General features: G+C 38.6%; 1 long non-coding RNA gene across 1 annotated transcript in view; it reads right to left on the reverse strand.

Moving 5' to 3' along the window:
* LOC132342165 (uncharacterized) overlaps positions 1-26,878 on the reverse strand; it is a 47,958-nt gene extending 21,080 nt beyond the window's left edge. The window contains exons 1-2 of the long non-coding RNA XR_009490413.1: positions 26,746-26,878; positions 16,156-16,283 (exon numbers count right to left, since the gene is read on the reverse strand). This is a non-coding gene — a long non-coding RNA (uncharacterized lncRNA). The remainder of the gene's footprint in view (positions 1-16,155; positions 16,284-26,745) is intronic.
* Positions 26,879-27,635: the final 757 nt, after the last annotated feature.

Genomic DNA, 27,635 nt, shown 5'->3' on the forward strand with positions numbered 1-27,635 from the left:
AATTTGTGGTAGCTTTCAAACAATTTTGCCTTCTAACCACGTAATGGCTGCAAAGAGATATGAGGGTTCAGAGTCAAGAGGGATGCAGCCTTGTATGTGAGAGAAGTCCAGATGTGGTCAAGTTAATTTCTGTAGCTCTAATTGATATTGATATTGATATTAATAACAATGACCTTTAGAGATGCTGATGAAGATGTGATTGAGGAAATGTTTGCAGAAATGTTACATAAACGGTGAACTCTGTTCCTCCTCATCATCACCCTCATGGGTAGAAATTAAATTTGTATCAACTCTCTGGTCATTCCAAGCTAAAACTTTTTTATGACTTTTGTCACCAGGCATCAAACTATCTAGTGGCAAAGATAATAACATTCATGTAGCCAAGGAAAAAAATTGTTGTTGTCATTCAGCCACTAAGTCATGTCCAATTCTTTGCAACCCCATGGACTGCAGCATGCCAGGCTTCCCTGTCCTTCACTATCTTCCAGACTTTGCTCAGATTCATGTCCATGATGGAGTCCATGATGATATCTAACCATCTCATTCTCTGCCACCCGCTTCTTTTGCCTTCAGTCTTTCCCAGCATTGGAGTCTTTTCCAATGAGTTGGCTCTTCGCATCAGATAGTCAAAATATTGGATCTTCAGCTTCAGCATCAGTCCTCCCAATGAATATTCAGGGTTGATTTCCTTTAGGATGGATTGGTTTGATCTCCTTGCAGTCCACTATATCAGAATCTGAGTTTGTTTTTTTTTAATACATCAATTTAATATGGTAAATACACATACAAACTTACACTATTCCCATTATACAAATAATTTAGAAGCAAATTTTTTAGCAATTGAGTTGACAGTTCCACAGGTCATTACTTAGTAACTGAAATGAATGTTTCAGGGTCCTAGGCACAACATGGCAGCCAAAAGCATTCAGGTGACGGTCTGTGCGTCCCTCACTCCTCTGTGACGGGCTTAAGTGGAACTGTCTTCTGCCATGGAATCTGAGTTTTTAATTTTCTGTATCCCACTTCTCACCTCCCAGGGGATAATGAGCCCTGAGAGGGCAATGATTGAGTCTATACTCTTTAGTGCTGTATTTTACCACTTAGTACAGAGCCTAGAAGGTGAAATGTACTTAACAAGTAGTTGTTAACAATGAGAATCAATGAATGAAGTCTTGTAGGAAGCCAACTCCTTTGGGTGAGTTTTACATGTGCAGAAAATAAACGAGGGTAGAATACTCAATTAGCTTCTGACAGAAACACAGTCATTATAAGGAACAAAGGCAGATCTAACAGTTCTAACGTGGAATCAGAAGGGTAGGTTCTAAGGACCCTGTTCTTGATTTCCTGATCATGTGATACTGGGCAAGTCAATTAAATCCTCTGAGCTTCATTCACCAAATAGGTTGGTGCAAAAATCAAATGGGATAATGTACATGCAAGCATTCTGTAAACTGGATATCCCTGTAAAGAGTTACTATAAAAGATTTCTCCCCAGACCATAACAATCCGGAAATAGAGTCGGGATATTAGTTTAATAAGCCTGTCATTCTCCAGGGGGTGTTTCATGAACTGTTGCCATTCCCACCATGCTAAGTGCCTGTTAGATTCCTTGTTGATGACGAATACATTGTGTGAGTGGGGAGAGTTGGGGGGGTTGGGCAGTGGGGACAGGAAGTAGAGGCCATTTGTGCTTCACTTTGCCCCCAAATTCCTAGAGGACAAATAAAATTGAAATTCTCAGAAAAGCTTTAGAACTGCCAAAAGTACATAAAGTCAGCTACAGAAACTATAAAGCATAAGTAATGATTCTACTCATTTTGGCAATGGTGTCAGGAGAAGAGAAACCTCAAATTGCTTAATAAGATAGGGAAAAAAGAAATACAAATAGTTTCATCTTATTTAGAGGCCAACTACTGCCTCCTCCCACCAATCAATTTGGTTGGTTGATTTATTATTAATTAAATAATTTATTGGTTCAACCAATAATCATAGATATATACCACTTAATATGTTCAGGGCCTTGTGGCTATAGTGGCAAGCAAAAGGGAGCAAAATGTTTCATCTCATAACTCACAGCCTGGGGGACACACACTGGGCTACCCTTATGTTTCTACTTCCAGTTTGGACCAACCCTAATATCTGAACTGGAGACAGTCTTTCTTCATTAAAGAAGACACCAATGGGAGATGGTGTCCTTTCTATAGAGAAATATTAGACATTTATCAGAACATATATTCAGTTTGGAATACCATTTCTGAAAAAGAATGCATTCTGGAAGGAAGGATATAAGTAGTTAAATTTTAAAAGACACAAAGAAAAATTGGGACTTCCCTGGTGACTCAGACAGGAATGCATCTGCCTACAATGTGGGAGACCCATTCGATCCCTCAGTTGGGAAGATCCCCTGGAGAAGGAAATGGCAAACCACTCAAGTACTCTTGCCTGGAAAATCCCACGGACGGAGAATCCTGGTAGGCTACAGTCCATGGGGTCGCAAAGAGTTGGACACGACTGAGCGACTTCACTTTCACTTTCACTTCAGAGAAAAATTAAATCACTTTTAAAACCTAAACAGCAGAAATCAAAGTTTGATTTCATTTCTACATTCAGTAAAAGGTTTCTTGTAGGAAATAACCTTGAATAATGTAGGAGAATCGTAGTCCTAACCTAAGAAAGACCTTCCTGACTTTGGATGATAAAGGACTGGACTGGGAAACTGAGGAACCTAGAGACTCTCACTTCTACGAGATCCACGGATTAAACATCAAGTTGCTTCATTGCAGAAGCATAAGTAAAACCATCTCTCCTGGTGCATTTCAGCTTTGTAGATAAGTGAGAGGCCAATTAAAATAGATGGCTACTAATTCCGTATAGAGAAAATAGCATAGAGAAAATGAATTTGTTTGGGTTCTATTGCAAAAGCCAGACCAGCTCCTATAAATCACTTCAACATTAGGGGACCCTTTTTATGCATCAGGCACTGTACTAGGTGATGGAAACCTGCAAAGATTCTTCTATTTTCAGTAAATGTTTAATTTACTGGGGAGATAGAGCCCATAACTAGTCACTTTCAAATACCCCTTCCTATGCACTAGGTATTTTGTTAAGTATTTTAAATGACTGATTTTATTTAATTTTTATAACAGTTCTGCTGCTGCTGCTGCTGCTAAGTCGCTTCAGTCGTGTACGACTCTTTGTGACCCCATAGACGGCAGCCCACCAGGCTCCCCCGTCCCTGGGATTCTCCAGGCAAGAATACTGGAGTGGATTGCCATTTCCTCCTCCAATGCATGAAAGTGAAAAGTGAAAGTGAAGTCGCTCAGTCGTGTCTGACTGTTAGCGACCCCATGGACTGCAGCCTACCAGGCTCCTCCGTCCATGGGATTTTCCAGGCAAGAGTACTAGGAGGTATCTATTACCATCTGCAGGCACAACATTCCAGAACCTTTGAGAAGTTAACTAAGTCACCAAGGATTCAGAGCAAGTCATGGAGCCAGGATTCAAACCAGGTCGATCTGATCCAAAGCCTGTATGCTCTTGATTATTACTCCCCACTTTGTGCTACACTCCAAAACAAACATGATGGTGATGATGATAGTAAAAACCATGGCAATCACAAATGAAAGTAACCATGATAGTAACAATGGTTGTAATGATAATAAAACAATGCTTATTGTAAGAACGGTATAAACAAAATTATTTAGGGATTAGAGAAAATGGAGAAATTAATTTCCATTGGAGATAACTAGAAATCTTTGACAGAGGCCATTTTAGAAAGACAATTGTCAACCAGTAAAGGCATCCCCATTTTTGTGACAGAACAGTCATTTCCAAGGAGCTCCCTAACCAACCCACATTCCTTAGCCCTCTGGCGTGACTAGTTCTCCTTGGTGGAATCTGAGTAAAAGTGATGTGGGTCCCTCCGTTACCAAGGCAGTTGTGTTTTTCCCACATTCTCTTTCTTCGTGCTGATTGGGATATCTATACAAATGTTATTGTTGCTGTTATTGTTGCTGTTTAGTCGTTAGGTTGTGTTTGACTCTTTTGTGACCCCATTGACTGTAGCCTGTCAGGCTCCTCTGTCCATGGGGATTCTCTGGGCAAGAATACTGGAGTGGGTTGCCATGCCCTACTCCAGGGGATCTTCCCAACCCAGGGATCGAACCTATGTCTCCTGCACTGGCAGGTGGATTCTTTACTGCTGAGCCACCAGGGGAAGCCCACCTATACAAATGATGCATAGCAAAATGTAAAAATTTATTCTGTTAAGCCACTGACATTTTAGGGGCTTACTTGTTGAAGCCATTGACATTACACTAAATAATATAGAAATTATTCTGAGCAAGGAGTAGAAAATAAGCAATATCATAGAGGCATGGTGTGTGCAGGAAGAGTGAATAATTCAGTTCTTTGGACGATGGATATCGAGAGAAGGAGAATGGCTGGAAAGGTCATTTAGGACTGTGAATACCAGGCACGAAGTTCCAGCTCTCAGCAGTGGAGATCCCCTGAGATGAGGCAGGTGACAAGTGAATCCTATCTCATTTAAAGCTAATGAAATGTTTGTAGTTCCCATTAGAAATATGAGCAGAAAGAAGTTCGGATCATGGAAGGTTAATTGCTCTCCTCTGTTAAACAAATAAGACTATGTTTGGTTTTAGGTGGAATATACACACTCCCAAAGTCACACATATGCATACACACATGCATGCCTGCAAAGCACAGACGTGCACACACAGGCCAGTGAATACATAAACACACATACATGTATTCACACACATGTGCACACACATATTCACACGTGTGAATTCACACACTCACCATTTTTCTCCTCAAGCAGTGTCAGATGTTTTCTAAATAATCTCCTAACTGTAAGTTCACATAGTTCCCTCTTCATTTCTAGAACTGCATCTGTTTGGACTCCTGGCTTACATATTTTTGTGAGGAAGAAAAACGTCAGTTTATAAAACCAAAGTGCATGGCTGAATACTTGTGTTCTCATTGCCTCTGTGGTCTCCCTTTCCTCTTCTTTGCCTCGTGGGAGTAAATCAGAAATGGAAAGGGCGCAACTCAAGAAAAGAGAGAAAGCATATCTTTTTCATTTCTCTGTCTCCTTGTCTTCTTATTCTTTAAACACTTTCTTCTCTGGGTCTCCACAAACTCTCCTCAGGTGGGTTCAGAAGGTCCCGAGAGCTGCCAACACTTCTCCTTCAGTAAGAAACTTGTGCAAAAGGCTGGCTGCTTCCCAGAGGGATGTGACAGATGGCAGGATCACCGTGCCGAGCTCGGATGGTTCACCCAGGTGGAGAGGCATCAGGGAGCTGGAAGCACAGCTCTGGAAATTATTCCTGGCCTGCTTCAGCTCCTCATATTAACAATTCCACACCCTTCTAAGCTGTGAATTTTGGAAGTTGTAGAGCCCAGAGGCATGTTTTTTTTTTTTTTTTTTTTCTTTAAAAAAGCAAGTTTGTTTGATTTTCCAAAGCCACCACGTCACTGGGGATATTGTCTTTACTGCATTGTACTCGGCTTCCCTGGTGACTCAGTCAGTAAAGAATCTACCTGCAATGTAGGAGGGTTTGATACCTGGGTCGGGAAGATCCCTTGGAGAGGGAAATGGCAACCCACTCCAGTATTCTTGCCTGGGAAATCTCGAGGACAAAGGAGCCTTATGTGTTCCAGTCCATGGGGCTGCAAGAGTCAGACACAACTTAAGTGACTAAACCACCACACTATTTAGTAGTATTCACTGATGGCTAATTCAGCCTAATTTTCCCTCCTGGGTGTGATGCTGACTAACTAATGGTAATCCCAGAATAACCTCAACCAGCTTATTAAAGAGGCTCCTCAGTGCAGTCAAAAGCTAAGAGGCCTTATGGGATAACATGTCTGGTGTGTAGCCTGCGGAAATCGAGGCTCTGCAACTGGCCTGATGGAGAAGTGGCCAGTGTGGAGTGCTCAGAAATGGCAGCTTAGCTAGAGGTAACAAACATTTCCCCTATAGGACACACTGTTTGTGGTTTTTCCTTCCTCCCCAGGGCCACGAGGAATGCCAAGCAGGCAGCTTTACTCTCAGATACCATCACTGGATGAGAAAGCCTGACAAGGCAGAGGCTGAAGCTCCACCTCTAAACTTTACCTTCAAATAACAGGAAAAAGTAGCAAATGCCAACCCCCTTATCGCCATAGGGTTAATTAGGCTAACGTTTGCAAGTTGTTAGATTGAAGATGTTTATTGCCAGAAAGCAGGAATTCTGTTTATCTGTTGCTTTCATGTTAGTAAGATGCTGACTATCATAGTTTTGCTGTGTCCAATGGTTGTGGCCTGTTCCTTTGTCACCAAAGGAACATCAGCAGAAAAACAAGGGACTAATGCTCTCAGGGGAGCATCTGGAAGCTGTGTCAAGGTGATGAGCACCTGTGTTATATTTCAGAAATTGGTACTTGAAGAAGTTCCACAACAGAGCCCTGATGTGCTTTTTTCCCCAAAATTGAAGTGACCTTGAGCTTAAACAGTGTACTGTATAGATGTGAGTAGATTTTAGTAATATATGTTCCAAGACACCTGGCAATGTTGGAGCACAGTTCACAGACTTGGAAAAGTTCTGTTTATGTTAGACGCTTTAATGCTCAGCTAAGTGGCCTCCAAGGGGATCAAACCCACAACTTTGGCAGCAGTATAACTGTATCCTGCCTAAAGACTTTCATTTTTTTTTTTCTGCATAGATGGACCTGGAGAACTTGATAAACTACAGATACCAAGGCCTCCCTGCAGAGTCTCTGATTTAGCAAGTCTGAAATGGGGAGTAAGAATCTGCATCTTAATAAGCTCCCCAGGAGAGTCTGATGCAGTAGTCTAGAAACCAAACTCCAGAAATGGAGTTAATTGAGCCAAATGCCAATTTGAAAGTTTGCACTCTCCTTTGAAGTTATAGAGAGGACAACATGGTAACTGTCATCATGGAATCTTATTTGCCATGATGAGAGTGAGAAAGAGAAAAAAAGTAGGAAAATGACAAAGAGAGAAATCAGGGATGTTTTATGTTGGGTTCCCTGGAGGCCGAGGCTGACACAGAATTCTTGTGCAGGTGAAAGGGGTGAAGGACACAGGCTAGGAGGAGAAGGAGCTAATCAGAGAATGAATGTCTGCTGGAGTCCAGCTTCAGCCAGACCCCACAGGGAGCTCTAGAGCATGAATCACACACACAGTTTGAGGTCAGGCATCAGTTTTTTGTAACTTCATACCAGTTTTTGTCTTTGGCTAGTGGAAACAGTGTCAGACTTTATTTTTCTGGGCTCCAAAATCACTACAGATGGTGACTGCAGCCATGAAATTAAAAGACGCTTACTCCTTGGAAGGAAAGTTATGACCAACCTAGATAGCGTATTCAAAAGCAGAGACATTACTTTGCCAACAAAAGTTCGTCTAGTCAAGGCTATGGTTTTTCCTGTGGTCATGTATGGATGTGAGAGTTGGACTGTGAAGAAGGCTGAGTGCCGAAGAATTGATGATTTTAAACTGTGGTGTTGGAGAAGACTCTTGAGAGTCCCTTGGACTGCAAGGAGATCCAACCAGTCCATTCTGAAGGACATCAGCCCTGGGATTTCTTTGGAAGGAATGATGCTAAAGCTGAAACTCCAGTACTTTGGCCACCTCATGTGAAGAGTTGACTCATTGGAAAAGACTCTGATGCTGGGAGGGATTAGGGGCAGGAGGAGAAGGGGATGACAGAGGATGAAATGGCTGGATGGCATCACTGACTCGATGGACGTGAGTCTCAGTGAACTCCGGGAGTTGGTGAGGGACAGGGAGGCCTGGAGTGCTGCGATTCATGGGGCCGCAAAGAGTTGAGGCCTGGAGTGCTGCGATTCATGGGGTCGCAAAGAGTCAGGCAGGACTAAGCGACTGATCTGATCTGTGGGCCAAAGATGTGGGGCTTAAGCTCCCAGGCACCTCTGTTTGGGGTGGTTCCTTCTAGCAGGGAATAATATTCTGGAGAAAGAAGCAGCTGTGAATTACTCAGGCAATACTTCCAGTATGCGGGGGAAGGATGCACCAGCCCAAGATAGGACATTTTGGTGGAGCACCAACAGCATCAGATCCAGGGAATAACAGAAGTAGGGGAAAGGGGGAGAGAGTGGCAAACACTTCTCAGCTAAGAATGGCCCAAACAAACAGAAGTTCTACTGTTCAGGCAAAAACCCACATGGCACCAACAAATCAACAAGTGACTTTCTGTGGGATGTTTCACTGAGCGCTCACTGTTTTAGCATTCTTGAGCACCTGCAGATTAGAGGCTAATGTCTAGATAGCTGTTTCTAGAGTAATCTGTATTCATGAGATTTGAGGGCACGAAGTTACGAGAGGAGATAAGACTACACACCAAATCATAGAATCCTAGAGTTCAACAGTTGAGCAGTTCAACTATTCCTCTCCAAAGCACAAGTCATCATACTCAACTTGGTATCATCTATAAATCTATTAGTAGTAAACACACATTTTCACCATAATTAAATGGAAAGGCAGTGTATCAGTCAAGACCACTGATTTAATCAAAATTTCAAAACCCTTTGTGTTGGATAAAGCACCACTAGCATAAGTTGGTTCAAGTCACATTTTCCATCTTACCCCAAATTCCATGCATTATTTTGTCCAATAAATGCCTTCTGAAATTAAATATGCCTTTACTATGTCATTTCACTATCATTCCAATTGCTTCATTTGAGAAGGATATTAATTGGATAGTATCACTGATAGTATTAGTTAATAGCAAATGAGTCAACATTTGCTCCAAGTATCAATGTCTCTTAAAATAAATAAGTATTAATGAACCCTAGATATGATCACTTCTTTCAAAAACATTGTCAGGGTTTGATGGTATTTTACTGAAAAAAAAATTTTTTAGAAATTCCACCATTTACACCTTTTAAAAAGCATGTCATATACCCATCTGTAGTGCTTTGGTAAGTCTCTCAATCACCATGACTTCTAAAAGGGCACTATGGTGTTCTCTGTGTGATCTCCCAGTACTCTACAATTTAATTCATCTTTACTCACATAAAGCTAATAAATGTTTCTTTACAATTCATTTGCTCATCTAACGTGGGCCTCTATATCCTTTTAATGATCTTTGTTCTGACTTGTCAAATTTGATGATGGTCTTCCTTGCTGGTAAATATATAATCAAAGCAGGGTCAAAATAATTTTTCTATTACCTTGGGCATATATCTATCAGAGCATTCACAGATACACTTATCTTTTTCTTATTCTCCTTACTCTCCAGAGGGAAACAAGGCCTTTGGGTTATAAGAAACTGTTACTGAAGCTTATTTTTCACCTTGGACTTTAGCCTTCCTGATATTCTTTTCCAGATCCACTCTGCTCCTGTGCATCTGGGCCAAGGCCTCCCTCCATTTTTGAAGATACCCTTGTACTAGATGACTTTATCAGAGAGCTTCTTTTTGGCTGCATTTGTTAACTTTAGGTATAACATTTCTGTTTCTTACTTACACTCATTTGTGTTGTTACAAATTCTACTTTTCCAAGAATCCTCTCGAGCCATGTGAACTTTTGACTTTCCTGACCATGGAACGAGGCTTGCCCTTGTTATAAACTCTAGGCAAGGTATTTCCTAAAGCCTCAGATACAGTATAGAGTGTCTCCTGTGATTTTTTTTATTTAGTATCTCAAATGATTTGACTACTTCCTACAAAAGTCCCTATCATGTCTCTATCACAAACAGTTCTTTCATAATTTTGTCCAGAATATTGTTTTCTTTCCTTGTTTCTTCATCTTTCTGAGCTGTCAGCAAGTCTAGAACTTATCAGATGCCCTGCCTTGGGTAGAATAAGACTTCAGCAGACATTCCGACGGTTGTATTTTCCCTTCTCTTCAAGGCCAGTTTTGTAATCTGCGTTCGGAAACCTTTATCCATATCCTCTGTCTGGTCTGTTGGTCTGCAGAATACTTCAAGAATAATATCACTTCTAATTCTCTTTTATCTTATCCTCCCTGAGAGGAAAATTTGCAATGTCCATTCTTTGTACAGAAGGGAAAAGAACTTTTTGAGTCATAGCTGTCACCTGGGTTTCCATGTGCTGTTGAAAGTTTGAATGCTCAAAAGAGAGGGAACTCAAAGGCCAATAAAACATATATTTTTTGACAAAAGAGCAAAAAGATCACTTGTCATTTTCTCTTGAAAGTTCCCCATACCAATGGCAATCTCTGTCCCACGTTGTAGTAAAACATACATTTACTGAATGAAAGTAGGATTAATTGAACTATTATGTAGGGGAAAACAGAGAGTTGTAAAAAACAGGAGCTTTGAGGTCCCGAGCAGAATTGATGTTGATTCCCAGCTTGCAGTGCCTACACTGTATGTCCTTAAAAATTTCTCTAAGTCTTAGACGTTATCTATTTAATGGATTTATTATTAGTACCTATCTCAGAGGATGACTGCGAAAATTATTTTTAAAAGGCTGACCACAGTATCTGGATTTCAATAAATGTATTTATTTAATAAAAAAACAATTAACAACTGCTTAATATGTGCCAAGAAATAATCTATATATTGTTATTACAACAGTATTAAAGGGTATTGTAAAATTCTTGACCTCACCAGGAGGGAGTCAGAGGCAAACTACAATATATATATAAAATATATATAAATTATATATTATATATAATTATAAATCATATAATTTAATTATATTAATTAAATAATATGTTAATTAATTATTAAATAGCATATTGTTTATTTATTAAATTATATAATTATAAATTATATAAATTATGCCCAACAATAAATGCAATGAAGTACACAAAAATACATTTAAAAAAGAATCAGAAATAAACTACGCTTATGTAGGGTGGGTGGGGGACAGCTACTTTAGCTAGAATGATCAGCAAAGGTTTTTAGGCTTCTCTAAAGAGGTGATATTTTGATTGAGCTAAAATGGTGAGTAAGCATCAGCATTAGAGAAATCTGGGAGAAAAGTATTCTAGACAGAAGGATGAGCAAGTATATATAATAGTAAACTACTACTCAGTACGTGTGTTTCCCTTAAGTAGATTTTGGCCAAGTGTTTGACGTGATTTTATTTATCTGTTTGGGCATTACCAATTTTCATTTCAAAATGAGCAGATTCCTCTTGATCATCCTCTGCCATGCCATTCAATAAATCACCAATATTTTAAGCTTTTACAAAGTGCAAGTTGATGTTTTACACACCCATGTTTTATCACCAAGAGATGGGGGCCGAATGCCATGTAGATGAATTTGACTCTGGAAAGCATGTCCCTTCAATTATCTGTTAAATGCCTCATTTTACACCCAACCTGCTGACAAAAATGAGAAAGCAAACAAATGAGATGAGTTGCAGTGAGGATACAGGAAGCCAAAGAGCAGAGGATCTAATTGGAAGAGCACAGGAGAATGTTTAAAATAAGTTTCAGAATAGCGATAAGGATGAAGATGATGTTATCTCTTGGATAGAAGAAGCTATTAAAATACACCAGAGTGTTTTCAATCACTTAATCAGAAAGTCCTTTTCCTGAGAACTGTCTTTTGTCCGTGTGCCATGAACAAACATAAATATTTTGGATTTCCTGCATCCTTCACCCTGATAATGGGCTCTTAACTGTAAGCTCTTCCCACCTCAAAGAAAAAGCGAAAAACAATGATAAAACATGAAAGATATAATGTCTTTTTCAGAAGAATTATTGTATCTCACAAATGGTTTTTAGTGTTATTCCTTTCTAGCTTTTGCTTTTTTTAAATAGGAGATTTTACATTTCTTTTACATATAACAGAGGATGCATCCTGGATTTAGAGCATAACACACAAGGTGAACATGTACATAAGAGCTGAACTTAGGGAAAAGGTAAGTTTTTTGAAAATTTTATGTGAATTGCTTTTCAGATGACATATAATTGTAACATTTCATTTGTATTTAAATTTTCATCTCACATTTAATATTTGAAAAAATCTTAAAGAAATAATTTCATAAGATATTGATATAAAATGTTCATTTAAGGCTTAAATATTATTAAATTCTTAACATCAATATATGTAACTATGTCTACATGTTTTTTAACAAAATAATTTATGTTGAAATCAAGATACCAGAAAAACCCTATGTTAACAGGGCTATTTAGGAAAAAATTTAAACTATGGATTTTTTAAAATGATAATTAAAACAAATAATTTGACAGAAAGCTCTTTTGTTGTTATGGGAATAAAGTTTCATGAGATGTTTACACACTTATGAGATTTTAAATAGCATTTTCTGGATCCAAATAGAGATGTGTCAATCATTTGAATCATAATAAACCAGAAGTTCTCTTTTGTGTTAAACAAATAAACCAAGTGAAATTCTACTTGGGTAAAGGGTGAAATTAAGTTGAAGTGACCGTATTCATGAATAAAATCACTATGAGGTACAATTAAATGCATTTTTGCTGCTATTATAAATGACAAATTTTCCCATTATATCTATATTTTAATTTATAATTGGAAATTGAAATCCTAGTACTCCAATTGATCCCATCCCGAGTTTTACTTTGAAGTCTGACCTCAGAATTTGTGCAATAATATCAAGTAGATGATAAAATTTCAGGGGAAATTGTGTAATAATAGCACTCCTGTAGAACTCCTTACTCACACAGCCCTGAGTCTTGTATACCAACCTGGCTGTGCTTTCCATAAGGATATAATACCCCTATCTATTTGAACCTCATGTTACCAAGGCACTAAAATACAAATCTGGTTTAATTAAACAGCCAAGTCCAACAGAAAGGATCCAATCAATATGAATAATATTCCTGCTTCTCTCTCCAAAACAAAATAGACTGCTTGAATGTTTTATGTCCAAGCACAGTAAGCCAGTGAGTGCTGGGTTCTGAGTCAGATGATAAGTCAAGGGTTAAAAAGGACAAAATTATTATTCGCTTAAGAGGAAAACTGCTATCTGCTTGCTTGCTGCTACGTGTGCTCTTGGGTAAGATGCACTTTTCTTATAATAAGATGAGCAATGGATTTATCTGGATAGACCCTTAGAGGAATCTGATGGTCTCATTAGTAAGGTGGCTTCCTGGTCATCAACACTGCCTCCCTTTACTAAGGAAGCCCCTGCTAATCAAAAGTGCTTCTGGAGAACAACAACAGGATTTGGCACTAAATTTCGAGATAATGATGGTCAAGTAGGGCTCGATTTCTCCTCTGCGGTGCTTTTATTCTCTTTATTGATTCCTACAAAATAAAGATGGCCGGGCCTGTTACTGAATCTGAAATAACTGGAACTGGTGTTATTTACATATGATTTCATTTTTTGCAGAAGTTGGGGAGTGGGTGGAGAAGGGGTGGCCAGCAAGGGGAGAAGTGTCCTTTGAACAGCTAGCTGCCTTTGGAAGAAATGTTCCAGTAGAGAACTGCCTCCAGCATTTGTCTAAAATAAAGAAATAAAGAAATGTGGCGTCGGGTGAATCACATCAAAATCTCAAGACAATTCCAAGATGAACCAACTCGGAGAGTAAATGACCTCTTCATCTGGGTGATAAAGTTCCAGCCAAAATATTCTCTGGGCCCGAGACGTGATTCATTAGAAATATGTGCATGGTGGGGCGCCCTTCTCTCTATCTGGCAGAGTCCGGTCTGCACACTGATAAGAAGCAAATGCAAATGTCCTGATAAGAACTGAATGCAAATATTTATGATATGATATTCCCTGGGAATTATGTGCAGATAAAACAAAGTGTATTATTTTCCTGCTTCCCTTTCAGGTTTGCCAAAATGCCCTTTTTCGCTTTTGGAATTTGCATTTCTTCAAAATTGATTCGGCTTGCGTATTATGTTAAGCTATTTGTTTGCTAAGGATGGTAATTAGTTACTGTAATTACAGCAATGACAGTTGCTAAATTGTTTTTAAAGCATTACAGTGGGCCTGTGCCAGAAGATTGCAGTATTTTTTTGGATTTAAGCAGAGGCTGGAAAAACTCCCACTCTAGGGCCAGCATGGGATTTTCAACTACAAAGCTGCTTTTCCTGATTGAAATTTTTTTAAAAAGTCATTAATTTGCATTGATTGCAAGTGCTAACTTTACATGTAGGTTTATTCACATATCACAGAAATATTAGTGATAGTGGACTTTGGTGTGAAAGAGACATGGGGGACACCCATCGTAAATAAAAGTGAAAGCTGATAGCAGAGGAGAAATGGTATATTACTTGGAGCCTGTTAATTAAACTTTTTAGCCTGTTTTTAGATAAATTAAAAACAATTAAAAATGTTTCTCTGAAAGTCATTCCCAAACTTTTCTGAGTGCTCCTGGTTAAAATGAGTAATTTGGAAAAAAATAACTTGGCCATACACTGTTCTTGACATGTGGAAAGTAAAAGGAAAAAGAAAAGGAGAAAGGTTATTTACCCAAATACTTCTTACAGATTTAGTTTAAATGAAAATCATTGATGAGGAGAGACTTGAGCTGTAGTGCATGTCTAAGATGGTTCAGATGATTGATGTTTTATATCAACATCCCCTAAAGACAGAGGTTAAAAGCCAAGAATGTGGTTCTCTCTGCTGCGTTGTCCTAATGCATGCATGTATGCATGCTAAGTCACTTCAGTCGTGTCCAACTCTTTGCAACCCTATGAACTATAGCCCACTAGACTCCTCTCTGGCCATGGGGTTCTCCAAGCAAGAATACTGGAGTGGGTTGCCATGCCCTCCTCGAAGGGCTCTTCCTGACCGAGGGATTGAACCCTTGTCTCAGTCATTTCCTGCTTTACTAGGCGGGTTCTTTACCACTAGCGCCACCTGGGAAGCCCATTGTCATAATACTACCTCCTAAAGTCTAGAAAATTCATGTGAGCTCATAGTCTGTCCCCTGCCAATTGAAGTCAAAATAATCCAAAGCATGACTGCACACTCGAAGGTTTCAGGGTTTTATACTCATATATTCCCACTCACAAATGTTACATAAATAATAAATTCTATATTTTAAATGTTTACCTTCCTCTACTGGAGAAATAACAACAATAATAATAGCAACCAACATTTCTTGAGATCTTTGCACATTCCAGGCACCGTGCCAAGCCCTGTAAGTACATTCTCTCAACAACTTATGGGGCATTATTATTACCACTTCCAGTTTACAGGAAGAGATTCTGAGACTTAGAGATGTTAGAACTTACCAAAGTCACACTTCTGGTAAAAATCGAACATGGAATCCAGTCCCCAGGCAGCTTCCATCCACGGCCTGCTCTTAATTTGAGAGGATGTGACTTTGTATTTGAATGTAAATAAATAAATAGTATTTGAAAGCCATGACCCCCTCCTTTAATCAAAAACTAAACTGAAAGCTGAAGCGCCTAGTGTCGGACATCAGAAATCGAATTCTCATCTCAAAGCTTTTTGTCCTGACATTTTATCCTTATTATAAGTATAAATATGATTTCCTTGAAAATGACTCCATAAGTACTAATACTTGATGAGAAGTTTGAAGTTTTACACAAGAAATAGTCTCCTAGGAATTGACTACTTTTGCTCCGAAAAAGATTCAATGACTTAGTTTGTATATTTATCATTATTTAAGAACTATAAATCCCAGTTTGTGTAATGTGGCTCTTATATTTACATGAATACAGATGAAATTGATAAATAGGCATTTTATGGCATTTTGAAATTGTTTTGAACATTATCTTATGCTGTGCATATTTATGTATGGTTCTCATTCTCATTACAGAATGAGAACCATACATAAGTATGTATGTACATTCTCAGCTGTTTCACACATGACCCCAGGTATATATCCCCAGTGTGGGATGCACATATCTCACTTGGATACACACATGTGAAAGCATAGATCAATACAACTTATGCAAGTGATGTCTCCAATTAACACATTCAACAATCCCTGTTTATGAAGTCATTCCTGATATACTTTTACCTCCTCCAAGCTATACATTATTTCTTCAATTTTCCAACCACATGACACTAAATTTTAGCCCTTATAGCACTGATTCTTATATGAACCTGGTTCACTGTATATCTATCTATCTCCTCCAGTAACCTAGAGGCTCTCTGAAGGTTGAGTCTTTTGTATCTCCTGCATCTAGCACAAAGCTTGTTACATAGTAAATACCCAAAAAGACTTACAGAATGAGGAAATTCCCTCATGGTCCAGTGGTTATGACTTGATGTTCTCACTGCCAGGTGGTTACGACTTGATGTTCTCACTGCCAGGCCTGGGTTTGATCCCTGGTCGAGGAATTATTAATGAGATCCTGCAAGGCATGTGATGTAGCCAAAAAAGAAAGAAAAAAAAAAAAACAAGAAGAAAACTATGAATAAGCACTGAACCCATTCAAACAAATAAAAAATTCAGTGGACAGTCTTGATATCTCTCCCATGGGCCTACAGAGCAGTGAGGATACCTCTGCTTCAGACTGGGACTTAGTTGGGTCTGCATACTTGTCTCAATTTGAGTCCAGGCTAGGTTGTTCAGCAGTAAAGAATCCGCTGACAATGCAGGAGACACAGGAGACGGGGGTTTGATCCCTGGGCTGGGAAGATCCCCTGGAGGAGGGCATGGCAACTCACTCCAGTATTATGGCCTGGAAAATCCCAGACTGAGAAGCCTGGCAGCCTACAGTCCATGGGGTCAAAGAGTCAGACACAAGGGAAGTGGCTGAGCACACATGCACAGGAGCACAGCCACCCAGGGCAAGTTTTTCTCATGTAAGTGTCAGAAGATGCCAGATGGGTAAATGGAAATATGTGATGTCTTTTAAGGCTTAGACTCAGAACCTGTACCTTTCATTTTTATCCACATTTCAGTCTCCAAAGCAAGTGAAGAGCCAAGCTCAAAACCAGTGTGGGGGCCAAATACACTCTTCCCATGGAGGTGTGGAAGGTAGATGGTGGAAGAGGAATAAATAATATACAAACCACAAGCATCAAATATTCATATAGTAAAAGGATTCCCTTTCTTTAATTTTAAGAAATCTAAAACATCTAAAAGAGATGAAGAAGATGGATAATTGCCTCATTATCAAGACCCTGGAAACCATTTCATGATTTCCATTGCTAATTATATTTTAATTCAATAGTGACATGAATTTTCTTTGCCGATTCATCATTAACATTATGAGCTACAGCTTGGTGCTTTTCTCATTTTATCTTTTGTATGCCTAGAGAAGTAATCAAACCTCTTCTTCCATACCTGAGGACTATTAGTCAATCGTCTGCTAGGTTCTCTCCTCCAGGCTGACATTTCTTTCAACTCCCCCTCTATATTTCACTTGCCAAATCATATCCCACTTTTGGGGCTCTTCTTTGTGACTCTCCCCAATCCATTTTGAGCCAAAAGCTATATCCAAATCTCTTCTTACTATTGATCAATCAAAACTGGAAAGGGAATCTAATTTCCTTAGAGAAAATATTGGCAAATTTCCAGCTGAAGAGAAACACACGGTTCACACCCCGACTCCCACATTTTCCTAACCCCCACTCCAATCTGCAAACATATCAGAGTCAATTTGACTAAACTGTATTGGATCAAAGAGGAGCTCCAAAGAGTGTGAAGTCAGGCTTCAAATATCAGCTAAGCTCAGTTTGGTTACAGAAAGGAAAACATCCCTCCTGGAGTGAGACATCTTTCTTGTCCAGACGTTCAAAGAGTGTTATTCATTACGAAGTTTATGGTACCCACACAGGGAGCAGAGTTCATTACTTCAGAATTCCTGCCTGGTTTACAAGGAAGGTCTCCTGTTAGCTGCCTCATGCTTTCCATGGCAGATTCAGCCTCAAAAAATCTAAAATAGATCATTGGACACCCTCGAGCTGGCCTTGTTCATATGGTGACTGTAAACATTTTCCCTAGAGCCTGAAACTTTCAAGATTTTCATTTAAGTTTTAAAATTAGAAGGGTAATTTCTTTTGCATTCTAGAAAGTAAGATTTAGGGTCACACTTTTTTTCATTTACTTTACCTGTTTAACCAAAGTCTACTAACAAAGTCTCTACTATAGAGAGATGACATGTTAATATTAATGTACAGAAAAATCATACTTTGTAACCTAATTTAGTATAATTCATAGTGAGCTGCAACGAAATGAGAGGGCATCCCAAATTCTAACTTATATCACTCATTTACATATTTAAGTTCAAAATCACAACATAAGGACCACAGGGCATATTAGTCAAGATTCTCCAGAGAAACAGAATCAATAGGATATGTAAATATATATAGAGAGAGATTCATTTTGAGGAACTGAATCATGCAATTGTGAGAGCTTGGAAGCCTGAAATCTGTAGGGTAGACTAGCAGGCTGGAGACCAGATGATGTTGCAGTTCAGACCCAATGGTGGTCTAGAGGCAAAATCTTCTCCCTTACTCAGGAGATTTGAGTCTTTTTTCTAAGGATATGGACTTCTCATGTCTTGGAGAGTAATCTGCTTTACTCAAAGTCTACTGATCTAAGTGTTAATCCCTTCTAAAAATAAACAATAATTTCACAGCTAAATCTAGACTGGTTTTTGACTAAATATTTTGGTACCTTGGCCTAGACTCATAAAATTAACCATCACACATGGGTTATAATTATCTTTGCTCCATCACTTACTTGATCAATAAGGACCTACTGAAGATTTACTACATACTTGGCAGTATTCAGGATTCCTGGGCACATTGCAAAATCCATGATTCTGAATTATTGTTCAAATGTATTGATTTTAGGGCTTCTTGGGTGGCACTAGAGGTAAAGAACCTGACTGCCAATGCAGGAGACACAGGAGATGAGGGTTCTATCCCAGCATTGGGAAGATCCTCTGGAAGAGGGCATGACAAATCAATCCAGTATTCTTGCCTGGAAAATCCCATAAACAGAGGAGCTTGGTGGGCTACAGTTCATAGGGTCACAAAGATTCGGACATGACTGAAAGCACCTTAGCACACTGATTTTCAGGAACATCAGGAAATGACTTGGAAATCATACCTAAATTTGGTCTTTCCTGAAACCTAAAAGAAATTAGCACAAACTAAAAAATTAGTTCTTACCAAACACAAACCTCCTGGCACTTTGATCTTGAACTTCTTAGCCTCCAGAACAATTAATGTTTATTATTTAAGACACCCAATCTATGGTATTCTTCTTTTAGCAATCTGAACAGACTAGGACACTATGGGTATGTATATATGTATGTATGTGAATTTGATAAAATGTTCAACTGAAATTTACTGAAGGACTGCTATGTTTGAGATACTTTTTAGACACTGACAGCCTAGTGGTAGAGCAAAAATCATAGTCTTAGTTCTCATGAAATTAATAGTCTAATGTGGGAGAAAGGAAATAAAATTTATATATTTAAAATTCTGATAAGCCATCTGAGAGAGGAGGAGTAAATGCTAAAAATGTCTTTAGCAGGGAAAGCTAATTTAGCCAAGTTAGAATAGACTTCCCTGGAAAAGTAATATATTGATTCTCTCTTGAAATTTAAAGAACAACTGTCAGATGGGGCTACTCTGTTGGCTCAGATGGTAAAGGCATTTCTGTAATGCAGGAGACCTGGGTTCAATCCCTGGGTTGAGAAGATCCCATGGAGGCAGGCATGGCAATCCATTCCATTATTCTTGCCTGGAGAATCCCCATGGACAGAGGAGCCTGGCAGGCTACAGTCCATGGAGTCACAAAGAATTGGACAAGACTGAGCGACTAAACACAACACAAGAAAGTCTGGAGATAGTGTATTCCAGGCGGTGGGAACAGCATATGAAAAACACATTTGAGAGACATACAGAAGTCTAGTGTATCCTCAAAAGACACTTTAGGTAGCGGTAATAATTTTAGTGCACAAGTCCAGGATTTTAGATAGGTGAGTAACACGATAGTATTTGCATTCTTGAGTGACCATTCTAGCTGCTGTATAAGGAATGATCTGACAGAAGCAAAGATGTACACTGGGAGGTCAGAGAGGGCAATATTGTAGCAGTTTAGATCAAAAATGGCGGAGCAACAGAAATAGAGAAAATAAAGGAATACACATGAGATGTATGTTGTTGGTCAAATTCACTAAAAATAGGTCATTTTTTAGTGAGGACATAATGTGGATGAATGTGCTAAGTTTGGCTTTCTGGATTCTGGCATAAACAACTAAGAGAATACAGGATGAGGATCAATACTAAAGATATGGGTTCGGTTTTTTGAAAAAAGTGTTGAGATGTCTGTGAGACATCCTAGATGAAATGAGCAATCATTAGATTCACAGTTCTGGAGGTAGTTAAAACATATGAGTTACAATTATAAATTTAAAAGTCATCAGATAATATGTGAAGGCATGAGAAAGAATGCACTCATGCTGAGTAAAGAGAAATAAAGGTCCAGGGAAATCTCCATGAAATTTAGGTCTAAAAGGAAGACCTTTAGATAGGAAGGGAAAAAAAAGAAAAAGCAAGAGTGTAGCAACATAGAAGCCAAGAGAAGAGTGTTTCAGAAGGAGGAGTGGGCAAGCATATCAAATGATGGTAGGGAGCCGAGTCGTGGTAGTAGATGACTTGCTGTGTCACTACATACTCCTTCCAGGACTGAGCCTCTCATTCCTCCAGCTTCTGGGAGGTTGGGCAGCAAAAAAATTTCAGCTGACCCCTCCCTGAGAATTGACTTCACCCGTAGGAGAATTACGGGCTTCCCAGGTGTTTGAGTGGTATAGAATCTGCCTGCCAAGCAGGAGACGCTCGTTCGATCCCTGACTCTGGAAGATCCCCTGGAGAAGAATATGGCAACCTGCTGCAGTATTCTTTCCTGGGAAATCTCATGGAACAAATGTGTTTTCTTTACATGCTTAAGAAAGTCAAGCAGCTTTATTTCCCTTGGATAATTTAATCTTTATTATACTGAAAGCTTATTTAAGGACATATGTTCTCACTGCATGCAACAACTATATCTAGGGTAAATGTGCTCAGATAGTTGGTTTTCTTTTTCAAAAAATACAAATATAGTTGGTTTGGGGCTTTGTAGTTTTCTTTCTTCTTCATTTATTGAATGTATAGAACCTTATTATATATGACTCATAGTGCTTTTGCTCCTCCAAGAAAAAAGAACAATTATAACTGATATCCAGTGTGAATGAGGTGACTATGTTAAGCACTTTGCATATATTTCAGTAATTAATGCACAAAAATTCTGTGTGGTCTTTTGCCTATTATTTCTGCCCATTATCTATGCATAAGGGTGTTGTATGAATTGAAAAGACCAGATCCTTACTTTCCCGGACATATCTCAGCATGGCCATGCAACCAAGGCTTAGTCACCTGGCTTCTCCTGCCTGGAACTCCAGGTTTGGAGTGTGTGATCAAAGAAGCCATTCAACCTAGAGATCATGCAAAGAGTGGAAGGGGCACCCTGGCCAGACTACTCCCACAGAGGACTTAGTTGTGCTCCTCCTCCAGCATAACATGGCTCTGGCCCAATTTCTGAGCTCAGTCCTCCAGATTTCTCATGAATTCTATGAACTCTCCTATAAATATACTCCTTTTTGCCTAACTTTGGAACAAAAAAAAAACCCTAACCAGTAAGCAGTTACAACTATTACCTATATTTTACACATGAGGAAAATTAAAGCTCAGAGAAGTATTAATAAATTGATATGCAGATATTTTCAGATTCAAAGCCAATGATCTTAGCCAATTTTCTATGATGGCTCCCTTATTTACTTATTTACTGTGTTTGATTCTTTGATTCTTTATCACTTAGACTCATTCTTATCGGCTCCACTTTGAAAAGCAAAATGTTAATACAAAAGCTACAAATATAAAATATATACATAACAGACCATCTTCCCCTGTGAATCTATTGAAACTGGTATTTACTATCATTAAATAATCATGTACTCAATAGTTATTTTCATTGGGTTTAAATTTCTAAATGGAAGTGACATTATCTTATTGAATTAATGTAGAAATTTGGATCTTACAAAATATAAAATAAAACAAACCGAGCAAAAACATTCATGCCACACTAGTCCTATTTCTTAACATAGTTTTTCAAGAACCATGATTAGCTTCTGCTACATCATGCGGGAGTATACACACTGCCAGGAAAAGTCTCTGCTTTCTCTCTTTCTTGTGAACATTTGCAGCCCTAAATAGAAAAGCTGAGTGACTTAGGGCACAGGTGGTGTATTCATCTCCAATCCCTGTATAAGGTCATGGCTTTGGAAAGGAAGAAAGCGGACCAGCTGGACATGCGGATGGTGCTGAATTTCAGAATCTGCTCTCAGCACCTGGCTTCTAGTATGAGAACCATGAGCTCCAGGCAATGGATTCAGTGCCCTGTCTTCTGAAGATAGCGAAGGATGACTCTGGCAGCTGCCTAGCTGAACTGACCGAGATAACTCTGATCAGAAGGGGCAAAGGAGAAAAATTCACTGATAACACTCTAAAACTACTATCATGCATGCATGCTAAGTCACCACAGTCATGTCCGACTCTTTGAGACCCTGTGGACTGTAGCCCACCAGGCTCCTCTGTCCATGGGATTTTCCAGGATCCCTGGAATGGGATACTGGATTGGGTTGCCATTTCCTACTCAGGGGATCTTCCTGACCCAGGGATTGAACCAGTGTTTCTTACATCACCTGCATTGGCAAGCAAGTTCTTTACCGCTAGTACCACCTGGGAAGCCCTAAAACTACTATCATGCAGGTCAAAACTTTGTAGAGAAAATGCAATAATATTAGAAAAGGCTACAAGTCCATTTTAAGAGAATAATTCAGAAAAGGAGATGTGGAGCAATATTTAGATTTCATATACCTTTTATCAAATTTACAAAAATGAGCTAGGCCACAGAATCTGTCAATAAATTTAAAAGGATTGAAATCATACAAAGTAAGTTTTCTGACTACAGTGGGTTGAAATTAGAAATCAACAACAGAAGGAAATTTGGATATCTGCAAATATTTGCAAATTAAACAACAGATTTTTAAATAACCCATAGGTCAAAGAAGAAATTACAAGGGAAATTAGTAAGTATTTTGATCTGTATGAAAATAAATTTACAGAGAATGAATAATAAAGTGAACTTGAAATATTAATAAAATAATATCACAGAAAATAGCTGACTTGCTTTGAGTATTTGCTGTATGTCTGGCATTCTGCGTACATTTTCTTTGATTCTCCCCACAACCCAAAGAGATAGGTATTAATATCCTCACCCTTCCTCTAAAGATGTGGACAATGAAACTTAGGAAATGGTGGGATAAGGCTTCAACTCAGGTCTGTCTGACACCCAAATCTTGCTTCAATCACTAAATTATGCTGCCAACACAAGATTAATGTGGGCTATAGTAGTTGCTTAATTTTAACCTAGTAATTAACTGAAAATATACAAGAGGAAGTGGCATTTTGTTTCAAGAGTTACCTTTGCATTTAGAAATCCATGTTCTTGAGCATGTAGGGTATGCTGAAGAGCATTCAGTGAAAATAAGAGGAGGTAGACAGAGGAGCCTGGGGAGCTACATACAGTCCATAGGGTCACACAGAGTCAGGCATGACTGAAGTGACTTAGTACGCAAACACTCGCACACACAGAGGCATTTTATGGACATGTGTTTTGCGCTGCTCAACTGGAGGGAAGATGGGTAATTTGGTAAGAGTCTATTTAAAGCTCTCACAAAGTAAGTTATGGAAACATTTATTGAATAATCACAGCTCTTGGAATACAAAGAAGAATAAAGCTGATTCTGTGCCCAGAAGGTGCTGACAATTTGCTAGAATTAGATGATGAAGATGAAAATACTAATGATTTAAGTAGGGTCCCCCAGGAAACAGACCCTGGGATATAGATTGGAGTATAGGCAGTTTATGGAGAGTGCTCTCAATAGTGAAGGCAAGAGGATTGGTGTCAAGTTCGTCCTGTCACTATGACTTTTATAAAAGATAGGGATGATAAAATTTAGGAGGCCACAGGCTAAGAAAGCTGTGGAATAAGGTTTCAATTCAGCTCTGATGGATACCCAAATCTTGTTTTCAGTCACTGCACAGATAAACATATATCCTCTGTATAGCATACACAACGATTGATACGTTTCACCTTTTGTAACTTTTCATTCCATTTCACTAAATGTTAGCAATTTCTTTTTACAGGAAACCTGAATCTGTCCCTAGCTTTAAACCACTGGTCTTTGTACTACCTTCAGAAGGTCTGTAGAATTTAAAGCCTCTTTCTTCTGTATCACAGAGTTTCAATTATTTGAAGCTATCCTTCAGGTCTTTCCTAGATTGCATCTGACTGAAGATGACAATTCTGTTTTGCCTTTCCACATATCAACTGCTTTCCAGACCTGCCACCCTTCTGATTCTCTTGCTGGTTAAGAACATGGATGATATCCAGATACATGTTTCAGGGTGAGTCAATCATGAAGGGTTCAGCCTGCAATGTTACTAGCCCACCAAGAGGCAGCAGGTCCTGTAGACAAACCTTGGGAGGAACCCTAGACTGTAAGATACAACTGTGTTCAGATAACCTAGAAACAGGCAAGATCTAGAGTGACATTTTAAACTATCAATTAAACAAGTGGTTGACAAATGCCATGGACAGAGGAGTCTGGAATTTTCCAGGCAAGAATACTGAAGTGAGCTGCCATTTCCTACTCCAGGGGATCTTCCCAACCAGAGCTCAACAGAGGAGCCTAGCGAGCTAAAGTCTATAGGGCCGCAAAGAGTTGGAGATGACTGAGTGTGTGCACACTTGCGTGCATGCACACACACACACACACACACACAGAGGAAGGTGAGCTGATATAAAGTATCAGGGGAATCCTGACAGACTAGAAGAAGGAAGCTTTAAATTCTATAGACCTTCAAAGTGTTCACACCAAAAAAAAAAAAAAAATCAACATGAAAGATTATCTCTGCAATTGAATATGGTTCCTACATTATAAAAGTCAGAAAACCAATTAAGAGTAAGTTTACTTGTGAGCACTAAGTAACTAGTATTTTATCCTATTCAAAGAATTTATAAGCTACAACCATTGAAAAAATACATGTAGCAATGCAAACATATTTTTTTAACACCATATTAGGTCAGAATAGAATCCATCCAATACACTTTTCTATCTTTGGAACGGCTCCTTGGAAAATGCATTTTTTGAAATGAAGGTTTTATAAAGCTCAGTTTCAACAGCACTGATAAAAGAAACAAATTTGTTATAACAAAGACAGACTATGGAAGGCAAAAGAATCTGGTGAAGGCTCTATAAATTCATATGTCAACTGAATTTTTATTCTATTTATATTACAATTGGAGCCTGAATATATGAACAGTTAAATGTGAAATTCCCCAAACTGTGTATGATTTTTAATACTTTCTGCTAAATTAATCATCTCTAGTTACAACTTCTTCCCTAAACTCTAGACTTGTATCTTCAGTTAGCTATTGGACATTTCCACTTAGATGTTTCATAAACATCAGAACTCACTGAAGTCAAGGATAATGATCATGTGGTTTCCATGTCTGAACTCAACCATCTTCCTGTGATTTTTCTGTGAATGGTCCCACTATACCCGAAAGTCAAAAATGTTCCCTATTTCCCACATTCTCAGCAACAATTAAAGATCTGACATCCTTATTATTGTGTCTTATTGAATCCTATTCTCTTTATTCTCACTGCTACCACTTTGATTCAAGCCCTTATTTTCCACATCTGTATTATATCTATAACTGCAACAGTCTCCTCTTGCTCTTCCTTCCTTATTTCTGGTCCAGTGTTTTTCCTTTCCAGACTGAGGTTTTAAGCTTCCAATATGTTTTAAACTTTGAGTACTCCTTAGCCTCCTTCAATGGCTTTTACTGCTCACAAAATAAAGTTCGCCTCCTCAAGACATCACCCACTGGCCCCTATTTTCCAGTAATATTTGCTACCTCTCCACTTTTTATCTACAGTGCAACTATTCTAGAGTATATGTGTTCCTGGAAATATCTTTCCTCAAATATTTGTTTCTTTTAATGGAGTATACTTTATCCTCTTCTTTTACCTGCATAGTTTGGGTTTATCCTTTAAGACTGACTCAGCTTAAGTCCCAACTGGCAAAGAAGACTACTAATGCAGTTTGTAGACCAATAATATAGTACTATCACTATTTCAACTTTAGCTTCTTTTAAAGGTGCTTAGGGGAAGGACAGGAGGGAGGCTCCAGGGAGAGGGGATATATGTATGCATATAGCTGATTCACCATGTTGTACAGCAGAAACCAACACAACACTGTAAAGCAATTATACTCTGATAATAAAATTAAAATCAATCAATAAATAATTTTTAAAAAGCTGTCTAGTCCCCTCTGTCTCCAAGATAGGCAGCATTATCTCAACAAGGAAGTCAGATTTTTGCAAAGACAGCAATAACTGTTCATTCCCAGTAGCTTCTATTTTCTGCTCTGCAAAAATACCAAGGCAGTGAATTATTAAGGGCTTTCCTCTCATGCAGGAGAGGAAATTATAAAGAATATTATATTTCAAAGAATTTTCCTTCATAGTGGCATTAATGCAAAAAACGGAAAAGAGGACATGGGATCTGAGTAAAAGAAATTGTAATGAACAGCTTTGGTATGTTTTCCTGGCATATAAATCAATGCCTTCTTCTGTTCTCTTTAATTACCCCCACCTACATCACCAAAGGGATGAGATTCTAGTAGCCATGTGTGTAGGGCATTACCTCATCTCTTGGTTGATTACTTCAAAAGTGGGAATCTTACCAGAGTGGAGCCAATTGAGATCTCTTCCCTAAGAATCTGCAATTGAGATGGAGACTTAATCTGTAACTCATGAACTCAAGGAGTTGTAGAACAGCTGTATTTTCAGAACACAGGTCTGGAACTCAGACAAAGCTGGCCTGAGAAACAGGTTATAAAAAATGAAGCAAACACACAGAAAAAGAGAGAGAGAGAGAGAAATATTGTCTTAGTTGACCAATGCTTTCCTGTTTTCATTTTCATTTTTAAAGACCTGAACAACTTTCATGACTTTAGGTTCTACATATTTATAATAATACCTCTACCTTTTGTTTATTTCTGTTGCCTGCAACCAAAAGAGCCTTAAATAATAAGAAAATAATTGGGTATAGTTTCAGATCTTATAAGCTTCAACCACTTTCATTCTTTAATAAACATTTTTGAGTGTCTTCTACATGTCCAGTGCTATGCTGGGTACACAAAGACAAACTCATAATCATCCTGCAACAAATCTCTCAGTCAGAGCCTCAGTTTCCTCTTCTATTTCATGAGGAGATAAATGATGATAACAGTAATATCAGACTCAGGAGGGGTTCCAGTCAAATCAAATATATGAAAGAACTTTATAAACTATAAATGAATGGGTTTTCTTTACATTCATTATAATATATTTTGGTTTTCTCCCTTTTTTATCATGTTTGTCATCTCTAGGATGAGACTGTTCCCAGTTTGATTTTTGTCTCCAAAATCTGTTCTTACTAATAAAGGCATATGCTAGGGTATTTCCAAGTTGACTCCAGATCATAAAGCTTCTTTACTATAAGTATGAGGGACTCCTCAGAGGTCAGGGACACAAAGATCATCAAGGTGGACCACAGACAAAAGTTGCCAAAATCAGTTTCATTTAGTTTCAG

The sequence above is a fragment of the Bos taurus genome, chromosome 14 (assembly GCF_002263795.3).
Source record: "Bos taurus isolate L1 Dominette 01449 registration number 42190680 breed Hereford chromosome 14, ARS-UCD2.0, whole genome shotgun sequence".
Taxonomy (NCBI): Eukaryota; Metazoa; Chordata; class Mammalia; order Artiodactyla; family Bovidae; genus Bos; species Bos taurus.